A 26,733-nucleotide genomic window follows, 5' to 3' on the forward strand; every position below is an offset into this window, starting at 1 on the left:
AAATTGCGCCACTCGCGTAATCCTACTGTTTGGGCTAGTAAAAGGTTACGTGAGTCGAAACAGGTTCAGCAATGTTAGCTTTCCATAAGGTACACGTGGTACAGAAACAGACGAGGTGACCGAGTGGTTAAGGCGATGGACTGCTAGTCCATTGTGCGCTGCCCGCGAGGGTTCGAATCCCATCTTCGTCGCACATTCGGTTCTATGGTGTAATGGTTGGCACTCTGGACTTTGAATCCAACGATCCGAGTTCAAATCTCGGTAGAACCTGACTCTCTTTTTGAACTCTGATTTAATCATTTGTTTAAGAGTTAAGTGAGGAAGGGATGATTTATCTTAAATTGACTAAGCCATATTTGAATGCTTTCAAGTCATTTCTTCAACTTTTGCCAAGTTTATGGCACCACTCATGCTTAGAAGGAGACTTGGTGATTTCCATGGCGCGTTCGTAATGCAATCCAAAGTCTATCAGAAAAAGCCCAACGTGGGGCTCGAACCCACGACCCTGAGATTTAGAGTCTCATACTTTATCGACTGAGCTAGCCGGGTTGATTCGTTTTTAGGTGCCGCCACTAAAGCCGTCTTGGACTTACGCAACAATTGACCACACCTAAAATTACTTAAAATTGGGTCGCCCGCGTACTCCTTCTGTTTGGGCTGGTAAAATGTCACGTGAGTCGAAACAGGTTCAGCAATGTTAGCTTTCCTTAATGTAGACGTGGTACAGAAACAGACGAGGTGGCCGAGTGGTTAAGGCGATGGACTGCTAATCCATTGGTCTCTGCCCGCGTGGGTTCGAATCCCGTCTTCGTCGCACATTCGGTTCTATGCTGTAATGGTTAGCACTCTGGACTTTGAATCCAGCGATCCGAGTTCAAATCTCGGTAAAACCTGACTTTCATTTTGAACTCTGACTTAATCATTTGTTTAAGAAATGCGTGAGGAAGGGATGATTTATCTAAAATTGACTAAGCCATATTTGAATGCTTTCAAGTCATTTCTTCAACATTTGCGGGGTTTATGGCGGAACTCATGCTTAGAGGTGAATTGGTGATTTCCACGACGCGTTCATAATGCAATCCAAAGTCTATCAGAAAACGCCGAACGTTGGGCTCGAACTCGCGACCCTGAGATTAAGAGTCTCATGCTTTACCGACTGAGCTAGCCGGGCTGATTCGTTGTCAGGTGCCGCCACTAAAGCCGTCTTGGACTTACGCAACAATTGACCACACCTAAGGTTACTTAAAATTGGGCCACTCGCGTAATCCTACTGTTTGGGCTGGTAAAAGGTTACGTGAGTCGAAACAGGTTCAGCAATGTTAGCTTTCCATAAAGTAGACGTGGTACAGAAACAGACGAGGTGGCCGAGTGGTTAAGGCGATGGACTGCTAATCCATTGGGCTCTGCCCGCGTGGGTTCTAATCCCATCTTCGTCGCACATTCGGTTCTATGGTGTAATGGTTAGCATTCTGGACTTTAAATCCAGCGATCCAAGTTCAAATCTCGGTAGAACCTGACCTTCTTTTCGAATTCTGATTTAATCTTTTGTTTAAAAAATACGTGAGTGAAAGGCTGATTTATCTAAAATTGACTAAGCCATATTTGAATGCTTTCAAGTCATTTCTTCAACATTTGCCAGGTTTATGGCAGAACTCATGCTTAGAGGAGAATTGGTGATTTCCACGGCGCCTTCGTAATGCAATCCAAAGTCTATCAGAAAATGCCCAACGTGGTGCTCGAACCCATGACCCAAGGATTAAGAGTATCATGCTTTACCGACTGAGCTAGCCGGGCTGATTAATTTTTAGGTGCCGCCACTAAAGCCGTCTTGGACGTACGCAACAATTGACCACACCTTAGATTACTTAAAATTGGGCCACTCGCGTAATCCTACTGTTTGGGCTGGTAAAAGGTTACGTGAGTCGAAACAGTTTCAGCAATGTTAGCTTTCCATAACGTAGACGTGGTACAGAAACAGACGAGGTGGCCGAGTGGTTAAGGCGATGGACTGCTAATCAATTGGGCTCTGCCCGCGTGGCTTCGAATCCCATCTTCGTCGCACATTCGGTTCTATGGTGTAATGGTTAGCATTCTGGACTTTGAATCCAGCGATCCAAGTTCAAATCTCGGTAGAACCTGACCTTCTTTTCGAATTCTGATTTAATCTTTTGTTTAAGAAATACGTGAGGAAAAGGCTGATTTATCTAAAATTGACTAAGCCATATTTTAATGCTTTCAAGTCATTTCTTCAACATTTGCCAAGTTTATGGCGGAACTAATGCTTAGAGGTTAATTAGTGATTTCCACGACGCGTTCGTAATGCAATGCAAAGTCTAGCAGAAAACGCCCAACGTGGGGCTCGTTACCACGACCCTGAGATTAAGAGTCTCATGCTTTACCGACTGAGCTAGCCAGGCTGATTCGTTGTTAGGTGCCGCCACTACAGCCGTCTTGGACTTACTCAACAATTGACCACACCTAAAATTACTTAAAATTGGGTCGCTCGCGTACTCCTACTGCTTGGGCTGGTAAAATGTTACGTGAGTCGAAACAGGTTCAGCAATTTTAGCTTTCTATAAAGTAGACGTGGTACAGAAACAGACGAGGTGGCCGAGTGGTTAAGGCGATGGACTGCTAATCCATTGGATTCTGCCCGCGTGGGTTCGAATCCCATCTTCGTCGCACATTCGGTTCTATGCTGTAATGGTTAGCGCTCTGGACTTTGAATCCAGCGATCCGAGTTCAAATCTCGGTAGAACCTGACTTTCTTTCTGAACTCTGATTTAATCATTTGTTTAAGAAATACGTGAGGAAGGGATGATTTATCTAAAATTGACTAAGCCATATTTGAATGCTTCCAAGTCATTTCTTCAACACTTGCCTGGTTTATGGCGGCACTCATGCTTAGAGGAGAATTAGTGATTTCTACTGCGCGTGAGTAGGGCAATTAAAAGTGTATCAGAAAACGCCCAACGTGGGGCTCGAAACCACGACCCTGAGAATAAGAGTCTCATGCTCTATCGACTGAGCTAGCCGGGCTGATTCGTTATTAGGTTCCGCCATTAAAGCCGTCTTGGACCTACGCAACAATTGACCACACCTAAGATTACTTAAAATTGGGACACTCGCGTAATCCTACCGTTTGGGCTGGTAAAAGGTTATGTGAGTCGAAACAGGTTCAGCAATGTTTGCTTTCCATAAAGTAGACGTGGTACAGAAACAGACGAGGTGGCCGATTGGTTAAGGCGATAGACTGCTAATCCATTGGGCTCTGCCCGCGTGGGTTCTAATCCCATCTTTGTCGCACATTCGGTTCTATGGTGTAATGGTTAGCATTCTGGACTTTGAATCCAGCGATCCGAGTTCAAATCTCGGTAGAACTTGAACTTGTTTTCGAATTCTGATTTAATCTTTTGTTTAAAAAATACGTGAGTGAAAGGCTGATTTATCTAAAATTGACTAAGCCATATTTGAATGCTTTCAAGTCATTTCTTCAACATTTGCCAGGTTTATGGCGGAACTCATGCTTAGAGGTGAATTGGTGATTTCCACGACGCGTTCGTAATGCAATCCAAAGTCTATCAGAAAACGCCGAAAGTGGGGCTCGAACTCACGTCCCTGAGATTAAGAGTCTCATGCTCTACCGACTGAGCTAGCCGGGCTGATTCGTTTTCAGGTGCCGCCACTAAAGCCGTCTTGGACTTACGCAACAATTGACCACACCTAAGGTTACTTAAAATTGGGCCACTCGCGTAATCCTACTGTTTGGGCTGGTAAAAGGTGACGTGAGTCGAAACAGGTTCAGCAATGTTAGCTTTCCATAAAGTAGACGTGGTAAAAAAACAGACGAGGTGGCCGAGTGGTTAAGGCGATGGACTGCTAATCCATTGGGCTCTGCCCGCGTGGGTTCTAATCCCATTTTCGTCGCACATTCGGTTCTATGGTGTAATGGTTAGCATTCTGGACTTTGAATCCAGCGATCCGAGTTCAAATCTCGGTAGAACCTGACCTTCTTTTCGAATTCTGATTTAATCTTTTGTTTAAAAAATACGTGAGTGAAAGGCTGATTTATCAAAAATTGACTAAGACATATTTGAATGCTTTCAAGTCATTTCTTCAACATTTGCCAGGTTTATGGCAGAACTCATGCTTAAAGGAGAATTGGTGATTTCCACGGCGCCTTCGTAATGCAATCCAAAGTCTATCAGAAAATGCCCAACGTGGGGCTCGAACCCATGACCCTGAGATTAAGAATCTCATGCTTTACCGACTGAGCTAGCCGGGCTAATTAGTTTTTAGGTGCCGCCACTAAAGCCGTATTGGACTTACGCAACAATTGACCACACCTTAGATTAATTAAAATTGGGCCACTCGCGTAATCCTACTGTTTGGGCTGGTAAAAGGTTACGTGAGTCGAAACAGTTTCAGCAATGTTTGCTTTCCATAACGTAGACGTGGTACAGAAACAGACGAGGTGGTCAAGTGGTTAAGGCGATGGACTGCTAATCCATTGGGCTCTGCCCGCGAGGGTTTGAATCCCATATTTGTCGCACATTCGGTTCTATGGTGTAAGGGTTAGCACTCTGGACTTTGAATCCAGTGATCCGAGTTCAAATCTCGGTAGAACCTGACCCTCTTTTTGAACTCTGATTTAATCATTTCTTTAAGAAATACGCGAGGAAAAGGCTGATTTATCTAAAATTGACTAAGCCATATTTTAATGCTTTCAAGTCATTTCTTCAACATTTGCCAAGCTTATGACGGAACTAATGCTTAGAGGTGAATTGGTGATTTCCACGGCGCGTTCGTAATGCAATCCAAAGTTTATCAGAAAACGCCCAACGGGGGCTCGAAACCACGACCCTGAGATTAAGAGTCTTATGCTCTACCGACAAAGCTAGCTGATATCCCTTACACCATAGAAGACTCTTAGGTGCCACCACTAAAGCCGTCTTGGACTTACGCTACAATTGACCACACCTTAGATTACTTAAAATTGGGCCACTCGCGTAATCCTACTGTTTGGGCTGGTAAAAGGTTACGTGAGTCGAAACAGTTTCAGCAATGTTTGCTTTCCATAACGTAGACGTGGTACAGAAACAGACGAGGTGGCCGAGTGGTTAAGGCGATGGACTGCTAATCCATTGGGCTCTGCCCGCGAGGGTTTGAATCCCATCTTTGTCACACATTCGGTTCTATGGTGTAAGGGATATCACTCTGAACTTTGAATCCAATGATCCGAGTTCAAATCTCGGTAGAACCTGACTTTCTTTCTGAACTCTGATTTAAACATTTTCTTAAGAAATACGTGAGGAAAGGATGATTTATCTAAAAATGACTAAGCCATATTTGAATGCTTCCAAGTCATTTCTTCAACATTTGCCAGGTTTATGGCAGAACTCATGATTAGAGGAGAATTGGGATTTCCAAGGCGCGTTTGTAATGCAATTAAAAGTGTATCAGAAAACGCCCAACATGGGGCTCGAACCCACGACCCTGAGATTAAGAGTCTCATGCTCTACCGACTGAGCTAACCGGGCTGATTCATTATTAGGTTCCGCCATTAAAGCCGTCTTGGACTTACACAACAATTGACCACACCTAAGATTACTTAAAATTGGGTCGCTCGCGTACTCCTACTGTTTGGGCTGGTAAAATGCCACGTGAGTCGAAACAGGTTCAGCAATGTTAGCTTTCCATAAAGTAGACGTGGTACAGAAACAGACGAGGTGGCCGAGTGGTTAAGGCGATGGACTGCTAATCCATTGGGCTCTGCCCGCGTGGGTTCGAATCCCACCTTCGTCGCACAATCGGTTCTATGCTGTAATGGTTAGCACTCTGGACTTTGAATCCAGCGATCCGAGTTCAAATCTCGGTAGAACCTGACTTTCATTTTGAACTCTGACTTAATCATTTGTTTAAGAAATGCGTGAGGAAGGGATGATTTATCTAAAATTGACTAAGCCATATTTGAATGCTTTCAAGTCATTTCTTCAACATTTGCCAGGTTTATGGCGGAACTCATGCTTAGAGGAGAATTGGTGATTTCCACGGCGCGTTCATAATGCAATCCAAAATCTATCAGAAAAAGCCCAACGTGGGGCTCGAACCCACGACCCTGAGATTAAGATTCTCATACATTACCGACTGAGCTAGCCGGGTTGATTCGTTTTTAGGTGCCGCCACTAAAGCCGTCTTGGACTTACGCAACAATTGACCACACCTAAAATTACTTAAAATTGGGTCGCTCGCGTAATCCTACTGTTTGTGTTGGTAAAATGTCACGTGAGTCGAAACAGGTTCAGCAATGTTAGCTTTCCATAAAGTAGACGTGGTACAGAAACAGACGAAGTGGTCGAGTGGTTAAGGCGATGGACTGCTAATCCATTGGGCTCTGCCCGCGTGGGATCGAATCCTATCTTCGTCGCACATTCGGTTCTATGCTGTAATGGTTAGCACTCTGGACTTTGAATCCAGCGATCCGAGTTCAAATCTCGGTAGAACCTGACTTTCATTTTGAACTCTGACTTAATCATTTGTTTAAGAAATGCTTAAGGAAGGGATGATTTATCTAAAATATACTAAGCCATATTTGAATGCTTTCAAGTCATTTCTTCAACATTTGACAGGTCTATGGCGGAATTCATGCTTAGAGGAGAATTGGTGATTTCCACGGCGCGTTCGTAACGCAATACAAAGTCTATCAGAAAACGCCGAACGTGGGGCTGGAACTCACGACCCTGAGATTAAGAGTCTCATCCTCTACCGCCTGAGCTAGCCGGGCCGATTCGTTTTCAGGTGCCGCCACTAAAGCGGTCTTGGACTTACGCAACAATTGACCACGCCTAAGATTACTTAAAATTGGGCCACTTGCGTAATCCTACTGTTTGAGCTGGTAAAATGTTACGTGAGTCGAAAAAGGTTCAGCAATGTTAGCTTTCCATAAAGTAGACGTGGTACAGAAACAGACGAGGTGGCCGAGTGGTTAAGGCGACGGACTGCTAATCCATTGGGCTCTGCCCGCGTGGGTTCGAATCCCATCTTCGTCGCACATTCGGTTCTATGGTGTAATGGTTAGCCCTCTGGACTTTAAATCCAGCGATCCGAGTGCAAATCTCGGTAGAACCTGACCTTCTTTTTGAATTCTGATTTAATCTTTTGTTTAAAGAAAACGTGAGGGAAAGGCTGATTTATTTCAAATTGACTAAGCCATATTTGAATCCTTTCAAGTCATTTCTTTAACATTTGCCAGGTGTATGGTAGAACTCATGCTTAGAGGAGAATTGATGATTTCCACGGCGCGTTCGTAATGCAAATAAAAGTGTATCAGAAAACGCCCAACGTGGGGTTCGAACCCACGACCCTGAGATTAAGAGTCTCATGCTCTACCGACTGAGCTAGCCGGCTGATTCGTTATTAGGTTCCGCCAATAAAGCCGTCTTGGACTTACGCAAAATTGACCACACCTAAGGTTACTTAAAATTGGGCGACTCGCGTAATCCTACTGTTTGGGCTGGTAAAAGGTTACGTGAGTCGAAACAGGTTCAGCAATGTTAGCTTTCCATAAAGTGGACGTGGTACAGAAACAGACGAGGTGGCCGAGTGGTTAAGGCGATGGACTGCTAATCCATTGGGCTCTGCCTGCGTGGGTTCGAATCCCACTTCGTCGCACATTTGGTTCTATGCTGTAATGATTAGCACTCTGGACTTTGAACCCAGCGGTCCGAGTTCAAATCTCGGTAGAACCTGATTTTCTTTTTGAACTCTGATTTATTCATTTGTTTAAGAAATGCGTGAGGGAGGGATGATTTATGTAAAATTGACTAAGCCATATTTGAATGCTTTCAAGTCATTTCTTCAACATTTGCCAGGTTTTTGGCAGGATTCATGCTTAGAGGGGAATTGGTGATTTCCACGGCGCGTTCATAATGCAATTAAAAGTGCAGCAGAAAACGCCCGTTGTGGGGCTCGAATCCACGACCCTGAGATTAAGAGTCTCATGCTTTACCGACTGAGCTAGCCGGGCTGATTCGTTATTAGGTTCCGTTATTAAAGCTGTCTTGGACTTACGCAACAATTGACCACACCTTAAATTACTTAAAATTGGGGCACTCGCGTAATCCCACTGTTTGGGCGGGTAAAAGGTTACGTGAGCCGAAACAGGTTCAGCAATGTTAGCTTTCCATAACGTAGACGTGGTACAGAAACAGACGAGGTGGCCGAGTGAATAAGGCGATGGACTGCTAATCCATTGGGCTCTGCCTGCGTGGGTTCGAATCCCACTTCGTCGCACATTCCGTTCTATGATGTAATGGTTAGCACTCTGGACTTTGAACCCAGCGATCCGAGTTCAATTCTCGGTAGAACCTGATTTTCTTTTTGAACTCTGATTTAATTATTTGTTTAAGAAATGCGTGAGGAAGGGATGATTTATCTAAAATTGACTAAGCCATATTTGAATGCTTTCAAATCATTTCTTCAACATTTGCCAGGTTTTTGGCAGGACTCATGCTTAGTGGGGAATTGGTGATTTCCACGGCGCGTTCATAATGCAATTAAAAGTGCAGCAGAAAACGCCCATTGTGGGGCTTGAATCCACGACCCTGAGATTAAGAGTCTCATGCTCTACCGACTGAGCTAGCCGGGCTGATTCATTATTAGGTTCCGTTATTAAAGCTGTCTTGGACTTACGCAATAATTGACCACACCTTAAATTACTTAAAATTGGGGCACTCGCGTAATCCCACTGTTTGGGCTGGTAAAAGGTTACGTGAGCCGAAACAGGTTTAGCAATGTTACCTTTCCATAACGTAGACGTGGTACAGAAACAGACGAGGTGGCCGACTGGTTAAGGCGATGGACTGCTAATCCATTGGGCTCTGCCCGCGTGGGTTCGAATCTCACTTCGTCGCACATTCGGTTCTATGATGTAATGGTTAGCACTCTGGACTTTGAACCCAGCGATCCGAGTTCAAATCTCGGTAGAACCTGATTTTCTTTTTGAACTCTGATTTAATCATTTGTTTAAGAAATGCGTGAGGAAGGGATGATTTATCTAAAATTGACTAAGCCATATTCGAATGCTTTCAAGTCATTTCTTCAACATTTGCCAGGTTTATGGCAGAACACATGCTTAGAGGAGAATTGGTGATTTCCACGGCGCGTTCGTAATGCAATAAAAGTTTGTCAGAAAACGCCCAACGTGGGGCTCGAACCCACGACCCTGAGATTAAGAGTCTCATGCTCTACCGACTGAGCTAGCCGGGCTGATTCGTTATTAGGTTCTGCCATTAAAGCCGTCTTGGACTTACACAACAATTGACCACACCTAAGATTACTTAAAATTGGGCCATTCGCGTAATCCTACTATTTGGGCTGGTAAACAGTTACGTGAGTCAAAACAGGTTCAGCAATGTTAGCTTTCCATAAAGTAGACGTGGTACAAAAACAGACGAGGTGGCCGAGTGGTTAAGGCGATGGACTGCTAATCCATTGGGCTCTGCCTGCGTGGGTTCGAATCCCACTTCGTCGCACATTCGGTTCTATGATGTCATGGTTAGCACCCTGGACTTTGAACCTAGCGATCCGAGTTCAAATCTCGGTAGAACCTGATTTTCTTTTTGAACTCTGATTTAATCATTTGTTTAAGAAATGCGTGAGGAAGGGATGATTTATCTAAAATTGACTAAGCCATATTTGAATGCTTTCAAGTCATTTCTTCAACATTTGCCAGGTTTTTGGCAGGACTCATGCTTAGAGGGGAATTGGTGATTTCTACGGCGCGTTCATAATGCAATTAAAAGTGCAGCAGAAAACGCCCATTGTGGGGCTCGTATCCACGACCCTGAGATTAAGAGTCTCATGCTCTACCGACTGAGCTAGCCGGGCTGATTCGTTATTAGGTTCCGTTATTAAAGCTGTCTTGGACTTACGCAACAATTGACCACACCTTAAATTACTTAAAATTGGGGCACTCGTGTAATCCCACTGTTTGGGCTGGTAAAAGGTTACGTGAGTCGAAACAGGTTTAGCAATGTTAGCTTTCCATAACGTAGACGTGGTACAGAAACAGACGAGGTGGCCGACTGGTTAAGGCGATGGACTGCTAATCCATTGGGCTCTGCCCGCGTGGGTTCGAATCCCATCTTTGTCACACATTCAGTTCTATGGTGTAATGGTTAGCACTCTGGACTTTGAATCCAGCGATCCGAGTTCAAATCTCGGTAGAACCTGACCTTCTTTTTGAATTCTTATTTAATATTTTGTTTAAAAAATACGTGAGGAAAGGCTGATTTATTTAAAATTGACTAAACCATATTTGAATGCTTTCAAGTCATTTCTTCAACATTTGCCAGGTTTTTGGCAGGACTCATGCTTCGAGGGGAATTGGTGATTTCCACGGCGCGTTCATAATACAATTAAAAGTGCAGCAGAAAACGCCCATTGTGGGGCTCGAATCCACGACCCTGAGATTAAGAGTCTCATGCTCTACCGACTGAGCTAGCCGGGCTGATTCGTTATTAGGTTCCGTTATTAAAGCTGTCTTGGACTTACGCAACAATTGACCACACCTTAAATTACTTAAAATTGGGGCACTCGCGTAATCCCACTGTTTGGGCTGGTAAAAGGTTACGTGAGTCGAAACAGGTTCAGCAATGTTAGCTTTCCATAACGTAGACGTGGTACAGAAACAGACGAGGTGGCCGAGTGGTTAAGGCGATGGACTGCTAATCCATTGGGCTCTGCCCGCGTGGGTTCGAATCCCATCTTCGTCGCACATTCGGTTCTATGGTGTAATGGTTAGCACTCTGGACTTTGAATCCAGCGATCCGAGTTCAAATCTCGGTAGAACCTGACCTTCTTTTTGAATTCTTATTTAATCTTTTGTTTAAAAAATACGTGAGGAAAGGCTGATTTATTTAAAATTGACTAAGCCATATTTGAATGCTTTCAAGTCATCTCTTCAACATTTGCCAGGTTTATGGCAGAACCCATGCTTAGAGGAGAATTGGTGATTTCCACGGTGCGTTCGTAATGCAATTAAAAGTTTATCAGAAAACGCCCAACGTGGGGCTCGAACCCACGACCCTGAGGTTAAGAGTCTCATGCTCTACCGACTGAGCTAGCCGGGTTGATTCGTTTTTAGGTGGCGCCACTAAAGCCGTCTTGGACTTACGCAACAATTGACCACACCTAAAATTACTTAAAATTGGGTCGCTCGCGTAATCCTACTGTTTGGGTTGGTAAAATGTCACGTGAGTCGAAACAGGTTCAGCAATGTTAGCTTTCCATAAAGTAGACGTGGTACAGAAACAGACGAAGTGGTCGAGTGGTTAAGGCGATGGACTGCTAATCCATTGGGCTCTGCCCGCGTGGGATCGAATCCTATCTTCGTCGCACATTCGGTTCTATGCTGTAATGGTTAGCACTCTGGACTTTGAATCCAGCGATCTGAGTTCAAATCTCGGTAGAACCTGACTTTCATTTTGAACTCTGACTTAATCATTTGTTTAAGAAATGCTTAAGGAAGGGATGATTTATCTAAAATATACTAAGCCATATTTGAATGCTTTCAAGTCATTTCTTCAACATTTGACAGGTCTATGGCGGAATTCATGCTTAGAGGAGAATTGGTGATTTCCACGGCGCGTTCGTAACGCAATACAAAGTCTATCAGAAAACGCCGAACGTGGGGCTCGAACTCACGACCCTGAGATTAAGAGTCTCATCCTCTACCGCCTGAGCTAGCCGGGCCGATTCGTTTTCAGGTGCCGCCACTAAAGCGGTCTTGGACTTACGCAACAATTGACCACGCCTAAGATTACTTAAAATTGGGCCACTTGCGTAATCCTACGGTTTGAGCTGGTAAAAGGTTACGTGAGTCGAAAAAGGTTCAGCAATGTTAGCTTTCCATAAAGTAGACGTGGTACAGAAACAGACGAGGTGGCCGAGTGGTTAAGGCGACGGACTGCTAATCCATTGGGCTCTGCCCGCGTGGGTTCGAATCCCATCTTCGTCGCACATTCGGTTCTATGGTGTAATGGTTAGCCCTCTGGACTTTAAATCCAGCGATCCGAGTGCAAATCTCGGTAGAACCTGACCTTCTTTTTGAATTCTGATTTAATCTTTTGTTTAAAGAAAACGTGAGGGAAAGGCTGATTTATTTAAAATTGACTAAGCCATATTTGAATCCTTTCAAGTCATTTCTTTAACATTTGCCAGGTGTATGGTAGAACTCATGCTTAGAGGAGAATTGGTGATTTCCACGGCGCGTTCGTAATGCAAATAAAAGTGTATCAGAAAACGCCCAACGTGGGGTTCGAACCCACGACCCTGAGATTAAGAGTCTCATGCTCTACCGACTGAGCTAGCCGGCTGATTCGTAATTAGGTTCCGCCAATAAAGCCGTCTTGGACTTACGCAAAATTGACCACACCTAAGGTTACTTAAAATTGGGCGACTCGCGTAATCCTACTGTTTGGGCTGGTAAAAGGTTACGTGAGTCGAAAGAGGTTCAGCAATGTTAGCTTTCCATAAAGTGGACGTGGTACAGAAACAGACGAGGTGGCCGAGTGGTTAAGGCGACGGACTGCTAATCCATTGGGCTCTGCCCGCGTGGGTTCGAATCCCATCTTCGTCGCACATTCGGTTCTATGGTGTAATGGTTAGCCCTCTGGACTTTAAATCCAGCGATCCGAGTGCAAATCTCGGTAGAACCTGACCTTCTTTTTGAATTCTGATTTAATCTTTTGTTTAAAGAAAACGTGAGGGAAAGGCTGATTTATTTAAAATTGACTAAGCCATATTTGAATCCTTTTTAAGTCATTTCTTTAACATTTGCCAGGTGTATGGTAGAACTCATGCTTAGAGGAGAATTGGTGATTTCCACGGCGCGTTCATAATGCAATTAAAAGTGCAGCAGAAAACGCCCGTTGTGGGGCTCGAATCCACGACCCTGAGATTAAGAGTCTCATGCTTTACCGACTGAGCTAGCCGGGCTGATTCGTTATTAGGTTCCGTTATTAAAGCTGTCTTGGACTTACGCAACAATTGACCACACCTTAAATTACTTAAAATTGGGGCACTCGCGTAATCCCACTGTTTGGGCGGGTAAAAGGTTACGTGAGCCGAAACAGGTTCAGCAATGTTAGCTTTCCATAAAGTGGACGTGGTACAGAAACAGACGAGGTGGCCGAGTGGTTAAGGCGATGGACTGCTAATCCATTGGGCTCTGCCCGCGTGGGTTCGAATCCCACTTCGTCGCACATTCGGTTCTATGCTGTAATGATTAGCACTCTGGACTTTAAACCCAGCGGTCCGAGTTCAAATCTCGGTAGAACCTGATTTTCTTTTTGAACTCTGATTTATTCATTTGTTTAAGAAATGCGTGAGGAAGGGATGATTTATCTAAAATTGACTAAGCCATATTTGAATGCTTTCAAATCATTTCTTCAACATTTGCCAGGTTTTTGGCAGGACTCATGCTTAGTGGGGAATTGGTGATTTCCACGGCGCGTTCATAATGCAATTAAAAGTGCAGCAGAAAACGCCCATTGTGGGGCTTGAATCCACGACCCTGAGATTAAGAGTCTCATGCTCTACCGACTGAGCTAGCCGGGCTGATTCATTATTAGGTTCCGTTATTAAAGCTGTCTTGGACTTACGCAATAATTAACCACACCTTAAATTACTTAAAATTGGGGCACTCGCGTAATCCCACTGTTTGGGCTGGTAAAAGGTTACGTGAGCCGAAACAGGTTTAGCAATGTTACCTTTCCATAACGTAGACGTGGTACAGAAACAGACGAGGTGGCCGACTGGTTAAGGCGATGGACTGCTAATCCATTGGGCTCTGCCCGCGTGGGTTCGAATCTCACTTCGTCGCACATTCGGTTCTATGATGTAATGGTTAGCACTCTGGACTTTGAACCCAGCGATCCGAGTTCAAATCTCGGTAGAACCTGATTTTCTTTTTGAACTCTGATTTAATCATTTGTTTAAGAAATGCGTGAGGAAGGGATGATTTATCTAAAATTGACTAAGCCATATTCGAATGCTTTCAAGTCATTTCTTCAACATTTGCCAGGTTTATGGCAGAACACATGCTTAGAGGAGAATTGGTGATTTCCACGGCGCGTTCGTAATGCAATAAAAGTTTGTCAGAAAACGCCCAACGTGGGGCTCGAACCCACGACCCTGAGATTAGGAGTCTCATGCTCTACCGACTGAGCTAGCCGGGCTGATTCGTTATTAGGTTCCGTTATTAAAGCTGTCTTTAACTTACGCAACAATTGACCACACCTTAAATTACTTAAAATTGGGGCACTCGCGTAATCCCACTGTTTGGGCGGGTAAAAGGTTACGTGAGCCGAAACAGGTTCAGCAATGTTAGCTTTCCATAACGTAGACGTGGTACAGAAACAGACGAGGTGGCCGAGTGAATAAGGCGATGGACTGCTAATCCATTGGGCTCTGCCTGCGTGGGTTCGAATCCCACTTCGTCGCACATTCCGTTCTATGATGTAATGGTTAGCACTCTGGACTTTGAACCCAGCGATCCGAGTTCAATTCTCGGTAGAACCTGATTTTCTTTTTGAACTCTGATTTAATTATTTGTTTAAGAAATGCGTGAGGAAGGGATGATTTATCTAAAATTGACTAAGCCATATTTGAATGCTTTCAAATCATTTCTTCAACATTTGCCAGGTTTTTGGCAGGACTCATGCTTAGTGGGGAATTGGTGATTTTCACGGCGCGTTCATAATGCAATTAAAAGTGCAGCAGAAAACGCCCATTGTGGGGCTTGAATCCACGACCCTGAGATTAAGAGTCTCATGCTCTACCGACTGAGCTAGCCGGGCTGATTCATTATTAGGTTCCGTTATTAAAGCTGTCTTGGACTTACGCAATAATTGACCACACCTTAAATTACTTAAAATTGGGGCACTCGCGTAATCCCACTGTTTGGGCTGGTAAAAGGTTACGTGAGCCGAAACAGGTTTAGCAATGTTACCTTTCCATAACGTAGACGTGGTACAGAAACAGACGAGGTGGCCGACTGGTTAAGGCGATGGACTGCTAATCCATTGGGCTCTGCCCGCGTGGGTTCGAATCTCACTTCGTCGCACATTCGGTTCTATCATGTAATGGTTAGCACTCTGGACTTTGAACCCAGCGATCCGAGTTCAAATCTCGGTAGAACCTGATTTTCTTTTTGAACTCTGATTTAATCATTTGTTTAAGAAATGCGTGAGGAAGGGATGATTTATCTAAAATTGACTAAGCCATATTCGAATGCTTTCAAGTCATTTCTTCAACATTTGCCAGGTTTATGGCAGAACACATGCTTAGAGGAGAATTGGTGATTTCCACGGCGCGTTCGTAATGCAATTAAAAGTGCAGCAGAAAACGCCCATTGTGGGGCTCGTATCCACGACCCTGAGATTAAGAGTCTCATGCTCTACCGACTGAGCTAGCCGGGCTGATTCGTTATTAGGTTCCGTTATTAAAGCTGTCTTGGACTTACGCAACAATTGACCACACCTTAAATTACTTAAAATTGGGGCACTCGTGTAATCCCACTGTTTGGGCTGGTAAAAGGTTACGTGAGTCGAAACAGGTTTAGCAATGTTAGCTTTCCATAACGTAGACGTGGTACAGAAACAGACGAGGTGGCCGACTGGTTAAGGCGATGGACTGCTAATCCATTGGGCTCTGCCCGCGTGGGTTCGAATCCCATCTTTGTCACACATTCAGTTCTATGGTGTAATGGTTAGCACTCTGGACTTTGAATCCAGCGATCCGAGTTCAAATCTCGGTAGAACCTGACCTTCTTTTTGAATTCTTATTTAATATTTTGTTTAAAAAATACGTGAGGAAAGGCTGATTTATTTAAAATTGACTAAACCATATTTGAATGCTTTCAAGTCATTTCTTCAACATTTGCCAGGTTTTTGGCAGGACTCATGCTTCGAGGGGAATTGGTGATTTCCACGGCGCGTTCATAATACAATTAAAAGTGCAGCAGAAAACGCCCATTGTGGGGCTCCAATCCACGACCCTGAGATTAAGAGTCTCATGCTCTACCGACTGAGCTAGCCGGGCTGATTCGTTATTAGGTTCCGTTATTAAAGCTGTCTTGGACTTACGCAACAATTGACCACACCTTAAATTACTTAAAATTGGGGCACTCGCGTAATCCCACTGTTTGGGCTGGTAAAAGGTTACGTGAGTCGAAACAGGTTCAGCAATGTTAGCTTTCCATAACGTAGACGTGGTACAGAAACAGACGAGGTGGCCGAGTGGTTAAGGCGATGGACTGCTAATCCATTGGGCTCTGCCCGCGTGGGTTCGAATCCCATCTTCGTCGCACATTCGGTTCTATGTTGTAATGGTTAGCACTCTGGACTTTGAATCCAGCGATCCGAGTTCAAATCTCGGTAGAACCTGATTTTCTTTTTGAACTCTGATTTAATCATTTGTTTAAGAAATGCGTGAGGAAGGGATGATTTATCTAAAATTGACTAAGCCATATTCGAATGCTTTCAAGTCATTTCTTCAACATTTGCCAGGTTTATGGCAGAACACATGCTTAGAGGAGAATTGGTGATTTCCACGGCACGTTCGTAATGCAATAAAAGTTTGTCAGAAAACGCCCAACGTGGGGCTCGAACCCACGACCCTGAGATTAAGAGTCTCATGCTCTACCGACTGAGCTAGCCGGGCTGATTCGTTATTAGGTTCTGCCATTAAAGCCGTCTTGGACTTACACAACAATTGACCACACCTAAGATTACTTAAAATTGGGCCATTCGCGTAATCCTACTATTTGGGCTGGTAAACAGTTACGTGAGTCAAAACAGGTTCAGCAATGTTAGCTTTCCATAAAGTGGACGTGGTACAGAAACAGACGAGGTGGCCGAGTGGTTAAGGCGATGGACTGCTAATCCATTGGGCTCTGCCCGCCTGGGTTCGAATCCCACTTCGTCGCACATTCGGTTCTATGATGTAATGGTTAGCACTCTGGACTTTGAACCTAGCGATCCGAGTTCAAATCTCGGTAGAACCTGATTTTCTTTTTGAACTCTGATTTAATCATTTGTTTAAGAAATGCGTGAGGAAGGGATGATTTATCTAAAATTGACTAAGCCATATTTGAATGCTTTCAAGTCATTTCTTCAACATTTGCCAGGTTTTTGGCAGGACTCATGCTTAGAGGGGAATTGGTGATTTCTACGGCGCGTTCATAATGCAATTAAAAGTGCAGCAGAAAACGCCCATTGTGGGGCTCGTATCCACGACCCTGAGATTAAGAGTCTCATGCTCTACCGACTGAGCTAGCCGGGCTGATTCGTTATTAGGTTCCGTTATTAAAGCTGTCTTGGACTTACGCAACAATTGACCACACCTTAAATTACTTAAAATTGGGGCACTCGTGTAATCCCACTGTTTGGGCTGGTAAAAGGTTACGTGAGTCGAAACAGGTTTAGCAATGTTAGCTTTCCATAACGTAGACGTGGTACAGAAACAGACGAGGTGGCCGACTGGTTAAGGCGATGGACTGCTAATCCATTGGGCTCTGCCCGCGTGGGTTCGAATCCCATCTTTGTCACACATTCAGTTCTATGGTGTAATGGTTAGCACTCTGGACTTTGAATCCAGCGATCCGAGTTCAAATCTCGGTAGAACCTGACCTTCTTTTTGAATTCTTATTTAATATTTTGTTTAAAAAATACGTGAGGAAAGGCTGATTTATTTAAAATTGACTAAACCATATTTGAATGCTTTCAAGTCATTTCTTCAACATTTGCCAGGTTTTTGGCAGGACTCATGCTTCGAGGGGAATTGGTGATTTCCACGGCGCGTTCATAATACAATTAAAAGTGCAGCAGAAAACGCCCATTGTGGGGCTCCAATCCACGACCCTGAGATTAAGAGTCTCATGCTCTACCGACTGAGCTAGCCGGGCTGATTCGTTATTAGGTTCCGTTATTAAAGCTGTCTTGGACTTACGCAACAATTGACCACACCTTAAATTACTTAAAATTGGGGCACTCGCGTAATCCCACTGTTTGGGCTGGTAAAAGGTTACGTGAGTCGAAACAGGTTCAGCAATGTTAGCTTTCCATAACGTAGACGTGGTACAGAAACAGACGAGGTGGCCGAGTGGTTAAGGCGATGGACTGCTAATCCATTGGGCTCTGCCCGCGTGGGTTCGAATCCCATCTTCGTCGCACATTCGGTTCTATGTTGTAATGGTTAGCACTCTGGACTTTGAATCCAGCGATCCGAGTTCAAATCTCGGTAGAACCTGACCTTCTTTTTGAATTCTTATTTAATCTTTTGTTTAAAAAATACGTGAGGAAAGGCTGATTTATTTAAAATTGACTAAGCCATATTTGAATGCTTTCAAGTAATCTCTTCAACATTTGCCAGGTTTATGGCAGAACTCATGCTTAGAGGAGAATTGGTGATTTCCACGGTGCGTTCGTAATGCAATTAAAAGTTTATCAGAAAACGCCCAACGTGGGGCTCGAACCCACGACCCTGAGGTTAAGAGTCTCATGCTCTACCGACTGAGCTAGCCGGGTTGATTCGTTTTTAGGTGCCGCCACTAAAGCCGTCTTGGACTTACGCAACAATTGACCACACCTAAAATTACTTAAAATTGGGTCGCTCGCGTAATCCTACTGTTTGGGTTGGTAAAATGTCACGTGAATCGAAACAGGTTCAGCAATGTTAGCTTTCCATAAAGTAGACGTGGTACAGAAGCAGACGAAGTGGTCGAGTGGTTAAGGCGATGGACTGCTAATCCATTGGGCTCTGCCAGCGTGGGATCGAATCCTATCTTCGTCGCACATTCGGTTCTATGCTGTAATGGTTAGCACTCTGGACTTTGAATCCAGCGATCCGAGTTCAAATCTCGGTAGAACCTGACTTTCATTTTGAACTCTGACTTAATCATTTGTTTAAGAAATGCTTAAGGAAGGGATGATTTATCTAAAATATACTAAGCCATATTTGAATGCTTTCAAGTCATTTCTTCAACATTTGACAGGTCTATGGCGGAATTCATGCTTAGAGGAGAATTGGTGATTTCCACGGCGCGTTCGTAACGCAATACAAAGTCTATCAGAAAACGCCGAACGTGGGGCTCGAACTCACGACCCTGAGATTAAGAGTCTCATCCTCTACCGCCTGAGCTAGCCGGGCCGATTCGTTTTCAGGTGCCGCCACTAAAGCGGTCTTGGACTTACGCAACAATTGACCACGCCTAAGATTACTTAAAATTGGGCCACTTGCGTAATCCTACGGTTTGAGCTGGTAAAAGGTTACGTGAGTCGAAAAAGGTTCAGCAATGTTAGCTTTCCATAAAGTAGACGTGGTACAGAAACAGACGAGGTGGCCGAGTGGTTAAGGCGACGGACTGCGAATCCATTGGGCTCTGCCCGCGTGGGTTCGAATCCCATCTTCGTCGCACATTCGGTTCTATGGTGTAATGGTTAGCCCTCTGGACTTTAAATCCAGCGATCCGAGTTCAAATCTCGGTAGAACCTGACTTTCATTTTGAACTCTGACTTAATCATTTGTTTAAGAAATGCTTAAGGAAGGGATGATTTATCTAAAATATACTAAGCCATATTTGAATCCTTTCAAGTCATTTCTTTAACATTTGCCAGGTGTATGGTAGAACTCATGCTTAGAGGAGAATTGGTGATTTCCACGGCGCGTTCGTAATGCAAATAAAAGTGTATCAGAAAACGCCCAACGTGGGGTTCGAACCCACGACCCTGAGATTAAGAGTCTCATGCTCTACCGACTGAGCTAGCCGGCTGATTCGTTATTAGGTTCCGCCAATAAAGCCGTCTTGGACTTACGCAAAATTGACCACACCTAAGGTTACTTAAAATTGGGCGACTCGCGTAATCCTACTGTTTGGGCTGGTAAAAGGTTACGTGAGTCGAAACAGGTTCAGCAATGTTAGCTTTCCATAAAGTGGACGTGGTACAGAAACAGACGAGGTGGCCGAGTGGTTAAGGCGATGGACTGCTAATCCATTGGGCTCTGCCCTCGTGGGTTCGAATCCCACTTCGTCGCACATTCGGTTCTATGCTGTAATGATTAGCACTCTGGACTTTGAACCCAGCGGTCCGAGTTCAAATCTCGGTAGAACCTGATTTTCTTTTTGAACTCTGATTTATTCATTTGTTTAAGAAATGCGTGAGGGAGGGATGATTTATGTAAAATTGACTAAGCCATATTTGAATGCTTCCAAGTCATTTCTTCAACATTTGCCAGGTTTTTGGCAGGATTCATGCTTAGAGGGGAATTGGTGATTTCCACGGCGCGTTCATAATGCAATTAAAAGTTTATCAGAAAACGCCCAACGTGGGGCTCGAACCCACGACCCTGAGGTTAAGAGTCTCATGCTCTACCGACTGAGCTAGCCGGGTTGATTCGTTTTTAGGTGCCGCCACTAAAGCCGTCTTGGACTTACGCAACAATTGACCACACCTAAAATTACTTAAAATTGGGTCGCTCGCGTAATCCTACTGTTTGGGTTGGTAAAATGTCACGTGAGTCGAAACAGGTTCAGCAATGTTAGCTTTCCATAAAGTAGACGTGGTACAGAAGCAGACGAAGTGGTCGAGTGGTTAAGGCGATGGACTGCTAATCCATTGGGCTCTGCCAGCGTGGGATCGAATCCTATCTTCGTCGCACATTCGGTTCTATGCTGTAATGGTTAGCACTCTGGACTTTGAATCCAGCGATCCGAGTTCAAATCTCGGTAGAACCTGACTTTCATTTTGAACTCTGACTTAATCATTTGTTTAAGAAATGCTTAAGGAAGGGATGATTTATCTAAAATATACTAAGCCATATTTGAATGCTTTCAAGTCATTTCTTCAACATTTGACAGGTCTATGGCGGAATTCATGCTTAGAGGAGAATTGGTGATTTCCACGGCGCGTTCGTAACGCAATACAAAGTCTATCAGAAAACGCCGAACGTGGGGCTCGAACTCACGACCCTGAGATTAAGAGTCTCATCCTCTACCGCCTGAGCTAGCCGGGCCGATTCGTTTTCAGGTGCCGCCACTAAAGCGGTCTTGGACTTACGCAACAATTGACCACGCCTAAGATTACTTAAAATTGGGCCACTTGCGTAATCCTACGGTTTGAGCTGGTAAAAGGTTACGTGAGTCGAAAAAGGTTCAGCAATGTTAGCTTTCCATAAAGTAGACGTGGTACAGAAACAGACGAGGTGGCCGAGTGGTTAAGGCGACGGACTGCGAATCCATTGGGCTCTGCCCGCGTGGGTTCGAATCCCATCTTCGTCGCACATTCGGTTCTATGGTGTAATGGTTAGCCCTCTGGACTTTAAATCCAGCGATCCGAGTTCAAATCTCGGTAGAACCTGACTTTCATTTTGAACTCTGACTTAATCATTTGTTTAAGAAATGCTTAAGGAAGGGATGATTTATCTAAAATATACTAAGCCATATTTGAATCCTTTCAAGTCATTTCTTTAACATTTGCCAGGTGTATGGTAGAACTCATGCTTAGAGGAGAATTGGTGATTTCCACGGCGCGTTCGTAATGCAAATAAAAGTGTATCAGAAAACGCCCAACGTGGGGTTCGAACCCACGACCCTGAGATTAAGAGTCTCATGCTCTACCGACTGAGCTAGCCGGCTGATTCGTTATTAGGTTCCGCCAATAAAGCCGTCTTGGACTTACGCAAAATTGACCACACCTAAGGTTACTTAAAATTGGGCGACTCGCGTAATCCTACTGTTTGGGCTGGTAAAAGGTTACGTGAGTCGAAACAGGTTCAGCAATGTTAGCTTTCCATAAAGTGGACGTGGTACAGAAACAGACGAGGTGGCCGAGTGGTTAAGGCGATGGACTGCTAATCCATTGGGCTCTGCCCTCGTGGGTTCGAATCCCACTTCGTCGCACATTCGGTTCTATGCTGTAATGATTAGCACTCTGGACTTTGAACCCAGCGGTCCGAGTTCAAATCTCGGTAGAACCTGATTTTCTTTTTGAACTCTGATTTATTCATTTGTTTAAGAAATGCGTGAGGGAGGGATGATTTATGTAAAATTGACTAAGCCATATTTGAATGCTTCCAAGTCATTTCTTCAACATTTGCCAGGTTTTTGGCAGGATTCATGCTTAGAGGGGAATTGGTGATTTCCACGGCGCGTTCATAATGCAATTAAAAGTGCAGCAGAAAACGCCCGTTGTGGGGCTCGAATCCACGACCCTGAGATTAAGAGTCTCATGCTTTACCGACTGAGCTAGCCGGGCTGATTCGTTATTAGGTTCTGCCATTAAAGCCGTCTTGGACTTACACAACAATTGACCACACCTAAGATTACTTAAAATTGGGCCATTCGCGTAATCCTACTATTTGGGCTGGTAAACAGTTACGTGAGTCAAAACAGGTTCAGCAATGTTAGCTTTCCATAAAGTAGACGTGGTACAAAAACAGACGAGGTGGCCGAGTGGTTAAGGCGATGGACTGCTAATCCATTGGGCTCTGCCTGCGTGGCTTCGAATCCCACTTCGTCGCACATTCGGTTCTATGATGTAATGATTAGCACTCTGGACTTTGAACCTAGCGATCCGAGTTCAAATCTCGGTAGAACCTGATTTTCTTTTTGAACTCTGATTTAATCATTTGTTTAAGAAATGCGTGAGGAAGGGATGATTTATCTAAAATTGACTAAGCCATATTTGAATGCTTTCAAGTCATTTCTTCAACATTTGCCAGGTTTTTGGCAGGACTCATGCTTAGAGGGGAATTGGTGATTTCTACGGCGCGTTCATAATGCAATTAAAAGTGCAGCAGAAAACGCCCATTGTGGGGCTCGTATCCACGACCCTGAGATTAAGAGTCTCATGCTCTATCGACTGAGCTAGCCGGGCTGATTCGTTATTAGGTTCCGTTATTAAAGCTGTCTTGGACTTACGCAACAATTGACCACACCTTAAATTACTTAAATTTGGGGCACTCGTGTAATCCCACTGTTTGGGCTGGTAAAAGGTTACGTGAGTCGAAACAGGTTTAGCAATGTTAGCTTTCCATAACGTAGACGTGGTACAGAAACAGACGAGGTGGCCGAGTGGTTAAGGCGATGGACTGCTAATCCATTGGGCTCTGCCCGCGTGGGTTCGAATCCCATCTTTGTCACACATTCAGTTCTATGGTGTAATGGTTAGCACTCTGGACTTTGAATCCAGCGATCCGAGTTCAAATCTCGGTAGAACCTGACCTTCTTTTTGAATTCTTATTTAATATTTTGTTTATAAAATACGTGAGGAAAGGCTGATTTATTTAAAATTGACTAAGCCATATTTGAATGCTTTCAAGTCATTTCTTCAACATTTGCCAGGTTTTTGGCAGGACTCATGCTTCGAGGGGAATTGGTGATTTCCACGGCGCGTTCATAATACAATTAAAAGTGCAGCAGAAAACGCCCATTGTGGGGCTCGAATCCACGACCCTGAGATTAAGAGTCTCATGCTCTACCGACTGAGCTAGCCGGGCTGATTCGTTATTAGGTTCCGTTATTAAAGCTGTCTTGGACTTACGCAACAATTGACCACACCTTAAATTACTTAAAATTGGGGCACTCGCGTAATCCCACTGTTTGGGCTGGTAAAAGGTTACGTGAGTCGAAACAGGTTCAGCAATGTTAGCTTTCCATAACGTAGACGTGGTACAGAAACAGACGAGGTGGCCGAGTGGTTAAGGCGATGGACTGCTAATCCATTGGGCTCTGCCCGCGTGGGTTCGAATCCCATCTTCGTCGCACATTCGGTTCTATGGTGTAATGGTTAGCACTCTGGACTTTGAATCCAGCGATCCGAGTTCAAATCTCGGTAGAACCTGACCTTCTTTTTGAATTCTTATTTAATCTTTTGTTTAAAAAATACGTGAGGAAAGGCTGATTTATTTAAAATTGACTAAGCCATATTTGAATGCTTTCAAGTCATCTCTTCAACATTTGCCAGGTTTATGGCAGAACTCATGCTTAGAGGAGAATTGGTGATTTCCACGGTGCGTTCGTAATGCAATTAAAAGTTTATCAGAAAACGCCCAACGTGGGGCTCGAACCCACGACCCTGAGGTTAAGAGTCTCATGCTCTACCGACTGAGCTAGCCGGGCTGTTTCGTTATTAGGTTCCGCCATTAAAGCCGTCTTGGACTTACACAACAATTGACCACACCTAAGATTACTTAAAATTGGGCCACTCGCGTAATCCTACTGTTTGGGCTGGTAAATACTTACGTGAGTCAAAACAGGTTCAGCAATGTTAGCTTTCCATAAAGTAGACGTGGTACAGAAACAAACGAGGTGGCCGAGTGGTTAAGGCGATGGACTGCTAATCCATTGGGCTCTGCCCGCGTGGGTTCGAATCCCATCTTCGTCGCACATTTGGTTCTATGTTGTAACGGTTAGCACTCTGGACTTTGAATCCAGCGATCCGAGTTCAAATCTCGGTAGAACCTGACCTTCTTTTTGAATTCTTATTTAATCTTTTGTTTGATAAATACGTGAAGGAAAGGCTGATTTATTCAAAATCGACTGAGCCATATTAGAATGCTTTCAAGTCATTTCTTCAACATTTGCTAGGTTTATGGCAGAACTCATGCTTAGAGGGGAATTGGTGATTTCCACGGCGCGTTCATAATGCAATTAAAAGTTTATCAGAAAACGCCCAACGTGGGGCTCGAACCCACGACCCTGAGATTAAGAGTCTCATGCTCTACTGACTGAGCTAGCCGGGCTGATTAGTTATTAGGTTCCGCCATTAAAACCGTCTTGGACTTACACAACAATTGACCACACCTAAGATTACTTAAAATTGGGTCACTCGTGTAATCCTACTATTTGGGCTGGTAAACAGTTACGTGAGTCATAACAGCTTCAGCAATGTTAGCTTTCCATAAAGTAGACGTGAAACAAAAACAGACGAGGTGGCCGAGTGGTTAAGGCGATGGACAGCTAATCCATTGGGCTCTGCCCGCGTGGTTTCGAATCCCACTTCATCGCACATTCGGTTCTATGGTGTAATGGTCAGCACTCTGGACTTTGAATCCAGCGATCCGAGTTCAAATCTTGGTAGAACCTGACCTTCTTTTTGAATTCTTATTTAATCTTTTGTTTAAAAAATACGTGAGGAAAGGCTGATTTATTTAAAATTGACTAAGCCATATTTGAATGCTTTTAAGTCATTTCTTCAAAATTTGCCAGGTTTATGGCAGAACTCATGCTTAGAGGGGAATTGGTGATTTCCACGGCGCGTTCATAATGCAATTAAAAGTGCAGCAGAAATCGCCCAACGTGGGGCTCGAACCCACGACCTTGAGATTAAGAGTCTCATGCTCTACCGACTGAGCTAGCCGGGCTGATTTGTTAATAGGTTCCGCCATTAAAGCCGTCTTGGACTTACACAACAATTGACCACACCTAAGATTACTTAAAATTGGGTCACTCGCGTAATCCTACTATTTGGGCTGGTAAACATTTACGTGAGTCAAAACAGGTTCATCAATGTTAGCTTTCCATAAAGTAGACGTGAAACAAAAACAGACGAGGTGGCCGAGTGGTTAAGGCGATGGACAGCTAATCCATTGGGCTCTGCCCGCGTGGTTTCGAATCCCACTTCATCGCACATTCGGTTCTATGGTGTAATGGTCAGCACTCTGGACTTTGAACCCAGCGATCCGAGTTGAAATCTCGGTAGAACATGATTTTCTTTTTGAACTCTGCTTAAATTATTTGTTTAGGAAATGCGTGAGGAAGGGATGATTTTTCTAAAATGTTCTTGGACTTACGCAACAATTGACCACAACTAAGGTTACTTAAAATTGGGCGACCCCCGTAATCCTACTGTTTGGTCTGGTAAAAATTTACGTGAGTCGAAACAGGTTCAGCAATGTTACCTTTCCATAACGTAGACGTGGTACAGAAACAGACGAGGTGGCCGAGTGGTTAAGGCGATGGACTGCTAATCCATTGGGCTCTGCCCGCGTGGGTTCGAATCTCACTTCGTCGCACATTCGGTTCTATGATGTAATGGTTAGCACTCTGGACTTTGAACCCAGCGATCCGAGTTCAAATCTCGGTAGAACCTGATTTTATTTTTGAACTCTGATTTAATCATTTGTTTAAGAAATGCGTGAGGAAGGGATGATTTATCTAAAATTGACTAAGCCATATTTGAATGCTTTCAAGTCATTTCTTCAACATTTGCCAGGTTTATGGCAGAACACATGCTTAGAGGAGAATTGGTGATTTCCACGGCGCGTTCGTAATGCAATAAAAGTTTATCAAAAAACGCTCAACGTGGGGCTCGAACCCACGACCCTGAGATTAAGAGTCTCATGCTCTACCGTCTGAGCTAGCCGGGCTGATTCGTTATTAGGTTCTGCCATTAAAGCCGTCTTGGACTTACACAACAATTGACCACACCTAAGATTACTTAAAATTGGGCCATTCGCGTAATCCTACTATTTGGGCTGGTAAACAGTTACGTGAGTCAAAACAGTTTCAGCAATGTTAGCTTTCCATAAAGTAGACGTGGTACAAAAACAGACGAGGTGGCCGAGTGGTTAAGGCGGTGGACTGCTAATCCATTGGGCTCTGCCTGCGTGGGTTCGAATCCCACTTCGTCGCACATTCGGTTCTATGATGTAATGGTTAGCACTCTGGTC

At 44.2% G+C, this 26,733-nt stretch overlaps 53 non-coding genes across 53 annotated transcripts; 36 read left to right on the top strand and 17 right to left on the bottom strand.

Moving 5' to 3' along the window:
- The first annotated feature begins 732 nt into the window (after nt 1–732).
- Nucleotides 733–814, top strand: Trnas-gcu (transfer RNA serine (anticodon GCU)). Its single transcript has one exon. It is a non-coding gene; the product is annotated as a tRNA-Ser (tRNA).
- A 540-nt stretch (nt 815–1,354) lies between these two features.
- On the top strand, nt 1,355–1,436 carry Trnas-gcu (transfer RNA serine (anticodon GCU)). The gene has a single exon. It is a non-coding gene; the product is annotated as a tRNA-Ser (tRNA).
- Nucleotides 1,437–2,600: 1,164 nt separating this feature from the next.
- Trnas-gcu (transfer RNA serine (anticodon GCU)) lies at nt 2,601–2,682 on the top strand. The gene has a single exon. It is a non-coding gene; the product is annotated as a tRNA-Ser (tRNA).
- Nucleotides 2,683–2,966: 284 nt separating this feature from the next.
- On the bottom strand, nt 2,967–3,039 carry Trnak-cuu (transfer RNA lysine (anticodon CUU)). The gene has a single exon. It is a non-coding gene; the product is annotated as a tRNA-Lys (tRNA).
- Nucleotides 3,040–3,311: 272 nt separating this feature from the next.
- On the top strand, nt 3,312–3,383 carry Trnaq-uug (transfer RNA glutamine (anticodon UUG)). The gene has a single exon. It is a non-coding gene; the product is annotated as a tRNA-Gln (tRNA).
- Nucleotides 3,384–3,845: 462 nt separating this feature from the next.
- On the top strand, nt 3,846–3,927 carry Trnas-gcu (transfer RNA serine (anticodon GCU)). Its single transcript has one exon. It is a non-coding gene; the product is annotated as a tRNA-Ser (tRNA).
- A 7-nt stretch (nt 3,928–3,934) lies between these two features.
- Trnaq-uug (transfer RNA glutamine (anticodon UUG)) lies at nt 3,935–4,006 on the top strand. The gene has a single exon. It is a non-coding gene; the product is annotated as a tRNA-Gln (tRNA).
- A 206-nt stretch (nt 4,007–4,212) lies between these two features.
- Trnak-cuu (transfer RNA lysine (anticodon CUU)) lies at nt 4,213–4,285 on the bottom strand. Its single transcript has one exon. It is a non-coding gene; the product is annotated as a tRNA-Lys (tRNA).
- A 272-nt stretch (nt 4,286–4,557) lies between these two features.
- Trnaq-uug (transfer RNA glutamine (anticodon UUG)) lies at nt 4,558–4,629 on the top strand. The gene has a single exon. It is a non-coding gene; the product is annotated as a tRNA-Gln (tRNA).
- Nucleotides 4,630–5,467: 838 nt separating this feature from the next.
- Nucleotides 5,468–5,540, bottom strand: Trnak-cuu (transfer RNA lysine (anticodon CUU)). Its single transcript has one exon. It is a non-coding gene; the product is annotated as a tRNA-Lys (tRNA).
- A 183-nt stretch (nt 5,541–5,723) lies between these two features.
- Nucleotides 5,724–5,805, top strand: Trnas-gcu (transfer RNA serine (anticodon GCU)). Its single transcript has one exon. It is a non-coding gene; the product is annotated as a tRNA-Ser (tRNA).
- A 7-nt stretch (nt 5,806–5,812) lies between these two features.
- Trnaq-uug (transfer RNA glutamine (anticodon UUG)) lies at nt 5,813–5,884 on the top strand. The gene has a single exon. It is a non-coding gene; the product is annotated as a tRNA-Gln (tRNA).
- A 550-nt stretch (nt 5,885–6,434) lies between these two features.
- Nucleotides 6,435–6,506, top strand: Trnaq-uug (transfer RNA glutamine (anticodon UUG)). The gene has a single exon. It is a non-coding gene; the product is annotated as a tRNA-Gln (tRNA).
- Nucleotides 6,507–6,967: 461 nt separating this feature from the next.
- Trnas-gcu (transfer RNA serine (anticodon GCU)) lies at nt 6,968–7,049 on the top strand. Its single transcript has one exon. It is a non-coding gene; the product is annotated as a tRNA-Ser (tRNA).
- A 285-nt stretch (nt 7,050–7,334) lies between these two features.
- Trnak-cuu (transfer RNA lysine (anticodon CUU)) lies at nt 7,335–7,407 on the bottom strand. Its single transcript has one exon. It is a non-coding gene; the product is annotated as a tRNA-Lys (tRNA).
- A 1,787-nt stretch (nt 7,408–9,194) lies between these two features.
- On the bottom strand, nt 9,195–9,267 carry Trnak-cuu (transfer RNA lysine (anticodon CUU)). Its single transcript has one exon. It is a non-coding gene; the product is annotated as a tRNA-Lys (tRNA).
- Nucleotides 9,268–10,071: 804 nt separating this feature from the next.
- Nucleotides 10,072–10,153, top strand: Trnas-gcu (transfer RNA serine (anticodon GCU)). Its single transcript has one exon. It is a non-coding gene; the product is annotated as a tRNA-Ser (tRNA).
- A 7-nt stretch (nt 10,154–10,160) lies between these two features.
- Trnaq-uug (transfer RNA glutamine (anticodon UUG)) lies at nt 10,161–10,232 on the top strand. Its single transcript has one exon. It is a non-coding gene; the product is annotated as a tRNA-Gln (tRNA).
- A 461-nt stretch (nt 10,233–10,693) lies between these two features.
- Nucleotides 10,694–10,775, top strand: Trnas-gcu (transfer RNA serine (anticodon GCU)). Its single transcript has one exon. It is a non-coding gene; the product is annotated as a tRNA-Ser (tRNA).
- Nucleotides 10,776–10,782: 7 nt separating this feature from the next.
- Nucleotides 10,783–10,854, top strand: Trnaq-uug (transfer RNA glutamine (anticodon UUG)). The gene has a single exon. It is a non-coding gene; the product is annotated as a tRNA-Gln (tRNA).
- Nucleotides 10,855–11,059: 205 nt separating this feature from the next.
- Trnak-cuu (transfer RNA lysine (anticodon CUU)) lies at nt 11,060–11,132 on the bottom strand. Its single transcript has one exon. It is a non-coding gene; the product is annotated as a tRNA-Lys (tRNA).
- Nucleotides 11,133–11,937: 805 nt separating this feature from the next.
- Nucleotides 11,938–12,019, top strand: Trnas-gcu (transfer RNA serine (anticodon GCU)). Its single transcript has one exon. It is a non-coding gene; the product is annotated as a tRNA-Ser (tRNA).
- A 285-nt stretch (nt 12,020–12,304) lies between these two features.
- Trnak-cuu (transfer RNA lysine (anticodon CUU)) lies at nt 12,305–12,377 on the bottom strand. The gene has a single exon. It is a non-coding gene; the product is annotated as a tRNA-Lys (tRNA).
- A 181-nt stretch (nt 12,378–12,558) lies between these two features.
- Trnas-gcu (transfer RNA serine (anticodon GCU)) lies at nt 12,559–12,640 on the top strand. Its single transcript has one exon. It is a non-coding gene; the product is annotated as a tRNA-Ser (tRNA).
- A 542-nt stretch (nt 12,641–13,182) lies between these two features.
- Trnas-gcu (transfer RNA serine (anticodon GCU)) lies at nt 13,183–13,263 on the top strand. Its single transcript has one exon. It is a non-coding gene; the product is annotated as a tRNA-Ser (tRNA).
- Nucleotides 13,264–14,167: 904 nt separating this feature from the next.
- On the bottom strand, nt 14,168–14,240 carry Trnar-ccu (transfer RNA arginine (anticodon CCU)). The gene has a single exon. It is a non-coding gene; the product is annotated as a tRNA-Arg (tRNA).
- A 1,425-nt stretch (nt 14,241–15,665) lies between these two features.
- Nucleotides 15,666–15,747, top strand: Trnas-gcu (transfer RNA serine (anticodon GCU)). Its single transcript has one exon. It is a non-coding gene; the product is annotated as a tRNA-Ser (tRNA).
- Nucleotides 15,748–15,754: 7 nt separating this feature from the next.
- Nucleotides 15,755–15,826, top strand: Trnaq-uug (transfer RNA glutamine (anticodon UUG)). Its single transcript has one exon. It is a non-coding gene; the product is annotated as a tRNA-Gln (tRNA).
- Nucleotides 15,827–16,287: 461 nt separating this feature from the next.
- Trnas-gcu (transfer RNA serine (anticodon GCU)) lies at nt 16,288–16,369 on the top strand. The gene has a single exon. It is a non-coding gene; the product is annotated as a tRNA-Ser (tRNA).
- A 7-nt stretch (nt 16,370–16,376) lies between these two features.
- On the top strand, nt 16,377–16,448 carry Trnaq-uug (transfer RNA glutamine (anticodon UUG)). The gene has a single exon. It is a non-coding gene; the product is annotated as a tRNA-Gln (tRNA).
- Nucleotides 16,449–16,652: 204 nt separating this feature from the next.
- Trnak-cuu (transfer RNA lysine (anticodon CUU)) lies at nt 16,653–16,725 on the bottom strand. The gene has a single exon. It is a non-coding gene; the product is annotated as a tRNA-Lys (tRNA).
- Nucleotides 16,726–17,529: 804 nt separating this feature from the next.
- On the top strand, nt 17,530–17,611 carry Trnas-gcu (transfer RNA serine (anticodon GCU)). Its single transcript has one exon. It is a non-coding gene; the product is annotated as a tRNA-Ser (tRNA).
- A 7-nt stretch (nt 17,612–17,618) lies between these two features.
- Trnaq-uug (transfer RNA glutamine (anticodon UUG)) lies at nt 17,619–17,690 on the top strand. The gene has a single exon. It is a non-coding gene; the product is annotated as a tRNA-Gln (tRNA).
- A 461-nt stretch (nt 17,691–18,151) lies between these two features.
- On the top strand, nt 18,152–18,233 carry Trnas-gcu (transfer RNA serine (anticodon GCU)). Its single transcript has one exon. It is a non-coding gene; the product is annotated as a tRNA-Ser (tRNA).
- A 7-nt stretch (nt 18,234–18,240) lies between these two features.
- On the top strand, nt 18,241–18,312 carry Trnaq-uug (transfer RNA glutamine (anticodon UUG)). Its single transcript has one exon. It is a non-coding gene; the product is annotated as a tRNA-Gln (tRNA).
- Nucleotides 18,313–18,517: 205 nt separating this feature from the next.
- On the bottom strand, nt 18,518–18,590 carry Trnak-cuu (transfer RNA lysine (anticodon CUU)). The gene has a single exon. It is a non-coding gene; the product is annotated as a tRNA-Lys (tRNA).
- Nucleotides 18,591–18,862: 272 nt separating this feature from the next.
- On the top strand, nt 18,863–18,934 carry Trnaq-uug (transfer RNA glutamine (anticodon UUG)). The gene has a single exon. It is a non-coding gene; the product is annotated as a tRNA-Gln (tRNA).
- A 461-nt stretch (nt 18,935–19,395) lies between these two features.
- Trnar-gcg (transfer RNA arginine (anticodon GCG)) lies at nt 19,396–19,477 on the top strand. The gene has a single exon. It is a non-coding gene; the product is annotated as a tRNA-Arg (tRNA).
- A 284-nt stretch (nt 19,478–19,761) lies between these two features.
- Nucleotides 19,762–19,834, bottom strand: Trnak-cuu (transfer RNA lysine (anticodon CUU)). Its single transcript has one exon. It is a non-coding gene; the product is annotated as a tRNA-Lys (tRNA).
- A 546-nt stretch (nt 19,835–20,380) lies between these two features.
- On the bottom strand, nt 20,381–20,453 carry Trnak-cuu (transfer RNA lysine (anticodon CUU)). Its single transcript has one exon. It is a non-coding gene; the product is annotated as a tRNA-Lys (tRNA).
- Nucleotides 20,454–20,725: 272 nt separating this feature from the next.
- On the top strand, nt 20,726–20,797 carry Trnaq-uug (transfer RNA glutamine (anticodon UUG)). Its single transcript has one exon. It is a non-coding gene; the product is annotated as a tRNA-Gln (tRNA).
- Nucleotides 20,798–21,258: 461 nt separating this feature from the next.
- On the top strand, nt 21,259–21,340 carry Trnar-gcg (transfer RNA arginine (anticodon GCG)). The gene has a single exon. It is a non-coding gene; the product is annotated as a tRNA-Arg (tRNA).
- Nucleotides 21,341–21,624: 284 nt separating this feature from the next.
- Trnak-cuu (transfer RNA lysine (anticodon CUU)) lies at nt 21,625–21,697 on the bottom strand. Its single transcript has one exon. It is a non-coding gene; the product is annotated as a tRNA-Lys (tRNA).
- Nucleotides 21,698–23,120: 1,423 nt separating this feature from the next.
- Trnas-gcu (transfer RNA serine (anticodon GCU)) lies at nt 23,121–23,202 on the top strand. Its single transcript has one exon. It is a non-coding gene; the product is annotated as a tRNA-Ser (tRNA).
- A 7-nt stretch (nt 23,203–23,209) lies between these two features.
- Nucleotides 23,210–23,281, top strand: Trnaq-uug (transfer RNA glutamine (anticodon UUG)). The gene has a single exon. It is a non-coding gene; the product is annotated as a tRNA-Gln (tRNA).
- A 461-nt stretch (nt 23,282–23,742) lies between these two features.
- Trnas-gcu (transfer RNA serine (anticodon GCU)) lies at nt 23,743–23,824 on the top strand. The gene has a single exon. It is a non-coding gene; the product is annotated as a tRNA-Ser (tRNA).
- A 7-nt stretch (nt 23,825–23,831) lies between these two features.
- On the top strand, nt 23,832–23,903 carry Trnaq-uug (transfer RNA glutamine (anticodon UUG)). Its single transcript has one exon. It is a non-coding gene; the product is annotated as a tRNA-Gln (tRNA).
- A 205-nt stretch (nt 23,904–24,108) lies between these two features.
- On the bottom strand, nt 24,109–24,181 carry Trnak-cuu (transfer RNA lysine (anticodon CUU)). The gene has a single exon. It is a non-coding gene; the product is annotated as a tRNA-Lys (tRNA).
- A 183-nt stretch (nt 24,182–24,364) lies between these two features.
- On the top strand, nt 24,365–24,446 carry Trnas-gcu (transfer RNA serine (anticodon GCU)). The gene has a single exon. It is a non-coding gene; the product is annotated as a tRNA-Ser (tRNA).
- Nucleotides 24,447–24,731: 285 nt separating this feature from the next.
- Nucleotides 24,732–24,804, bottom strand: Trnak-cuu (transfer RNA lysine (anticodon CUU)). Its single transcript has one exon. It is a non-coding gene; the product is annotated as a tRNA-Lys (tRNA).
- A 271-nt stretch (nt 24,805–25,075) lies between these two features.
- On the top strand, nt 25,076–25,147 carry Trnaq-uug (transfer RNA glutamine (anticodon UUG)). The gene has a single exon. It is a non-coding gene; the product is annotated as a tRNA-Gln (tRNA).
- Nucleotides 25,148–25,352: 205 nt separating this feature from the next.
- Nucleotides 25,353–25,425, bottom strand: Trnak-cuu (transfer RNA lysine (anticodon CUU)). The gene has a single exon. It is a non-coding gene; the product is annotated as a tRNA-Lys (tRNA).
- A 932-nt stretch (nt 25,426–26,357) lies between these two features.
- On the bottom strand, nt 26,358–26,430 carry Trnak-cuu (transfer RNA lysine (anticodon CUU)). Its single transcript has one exon. It is a non-coding gene; the product is annotated as a tRNA-Lys (tRNA).
- Between the last annotated feature and the right edge of the window lie 303 nt (nt 26,431–26,733).

The sequence above is a fragment of the Hydractinia symbiolongicarpus genome, chromosome 14 (genome assembly GCF_029227915.1).
Source record: "Hydractinia symbiolongicarpus strain clone_291-10 chromosome 14, HSymV2.1, whole genome shotgun sequence".
In the NCBI taxonomy this organism is placed as follows: Eukaryota; Metazoa; Cnidaria; class Hydrozoa; order Anthoathecata; family Hydractiniidae; genus Hydractinia; species Hydractinia symbiolongicarpus.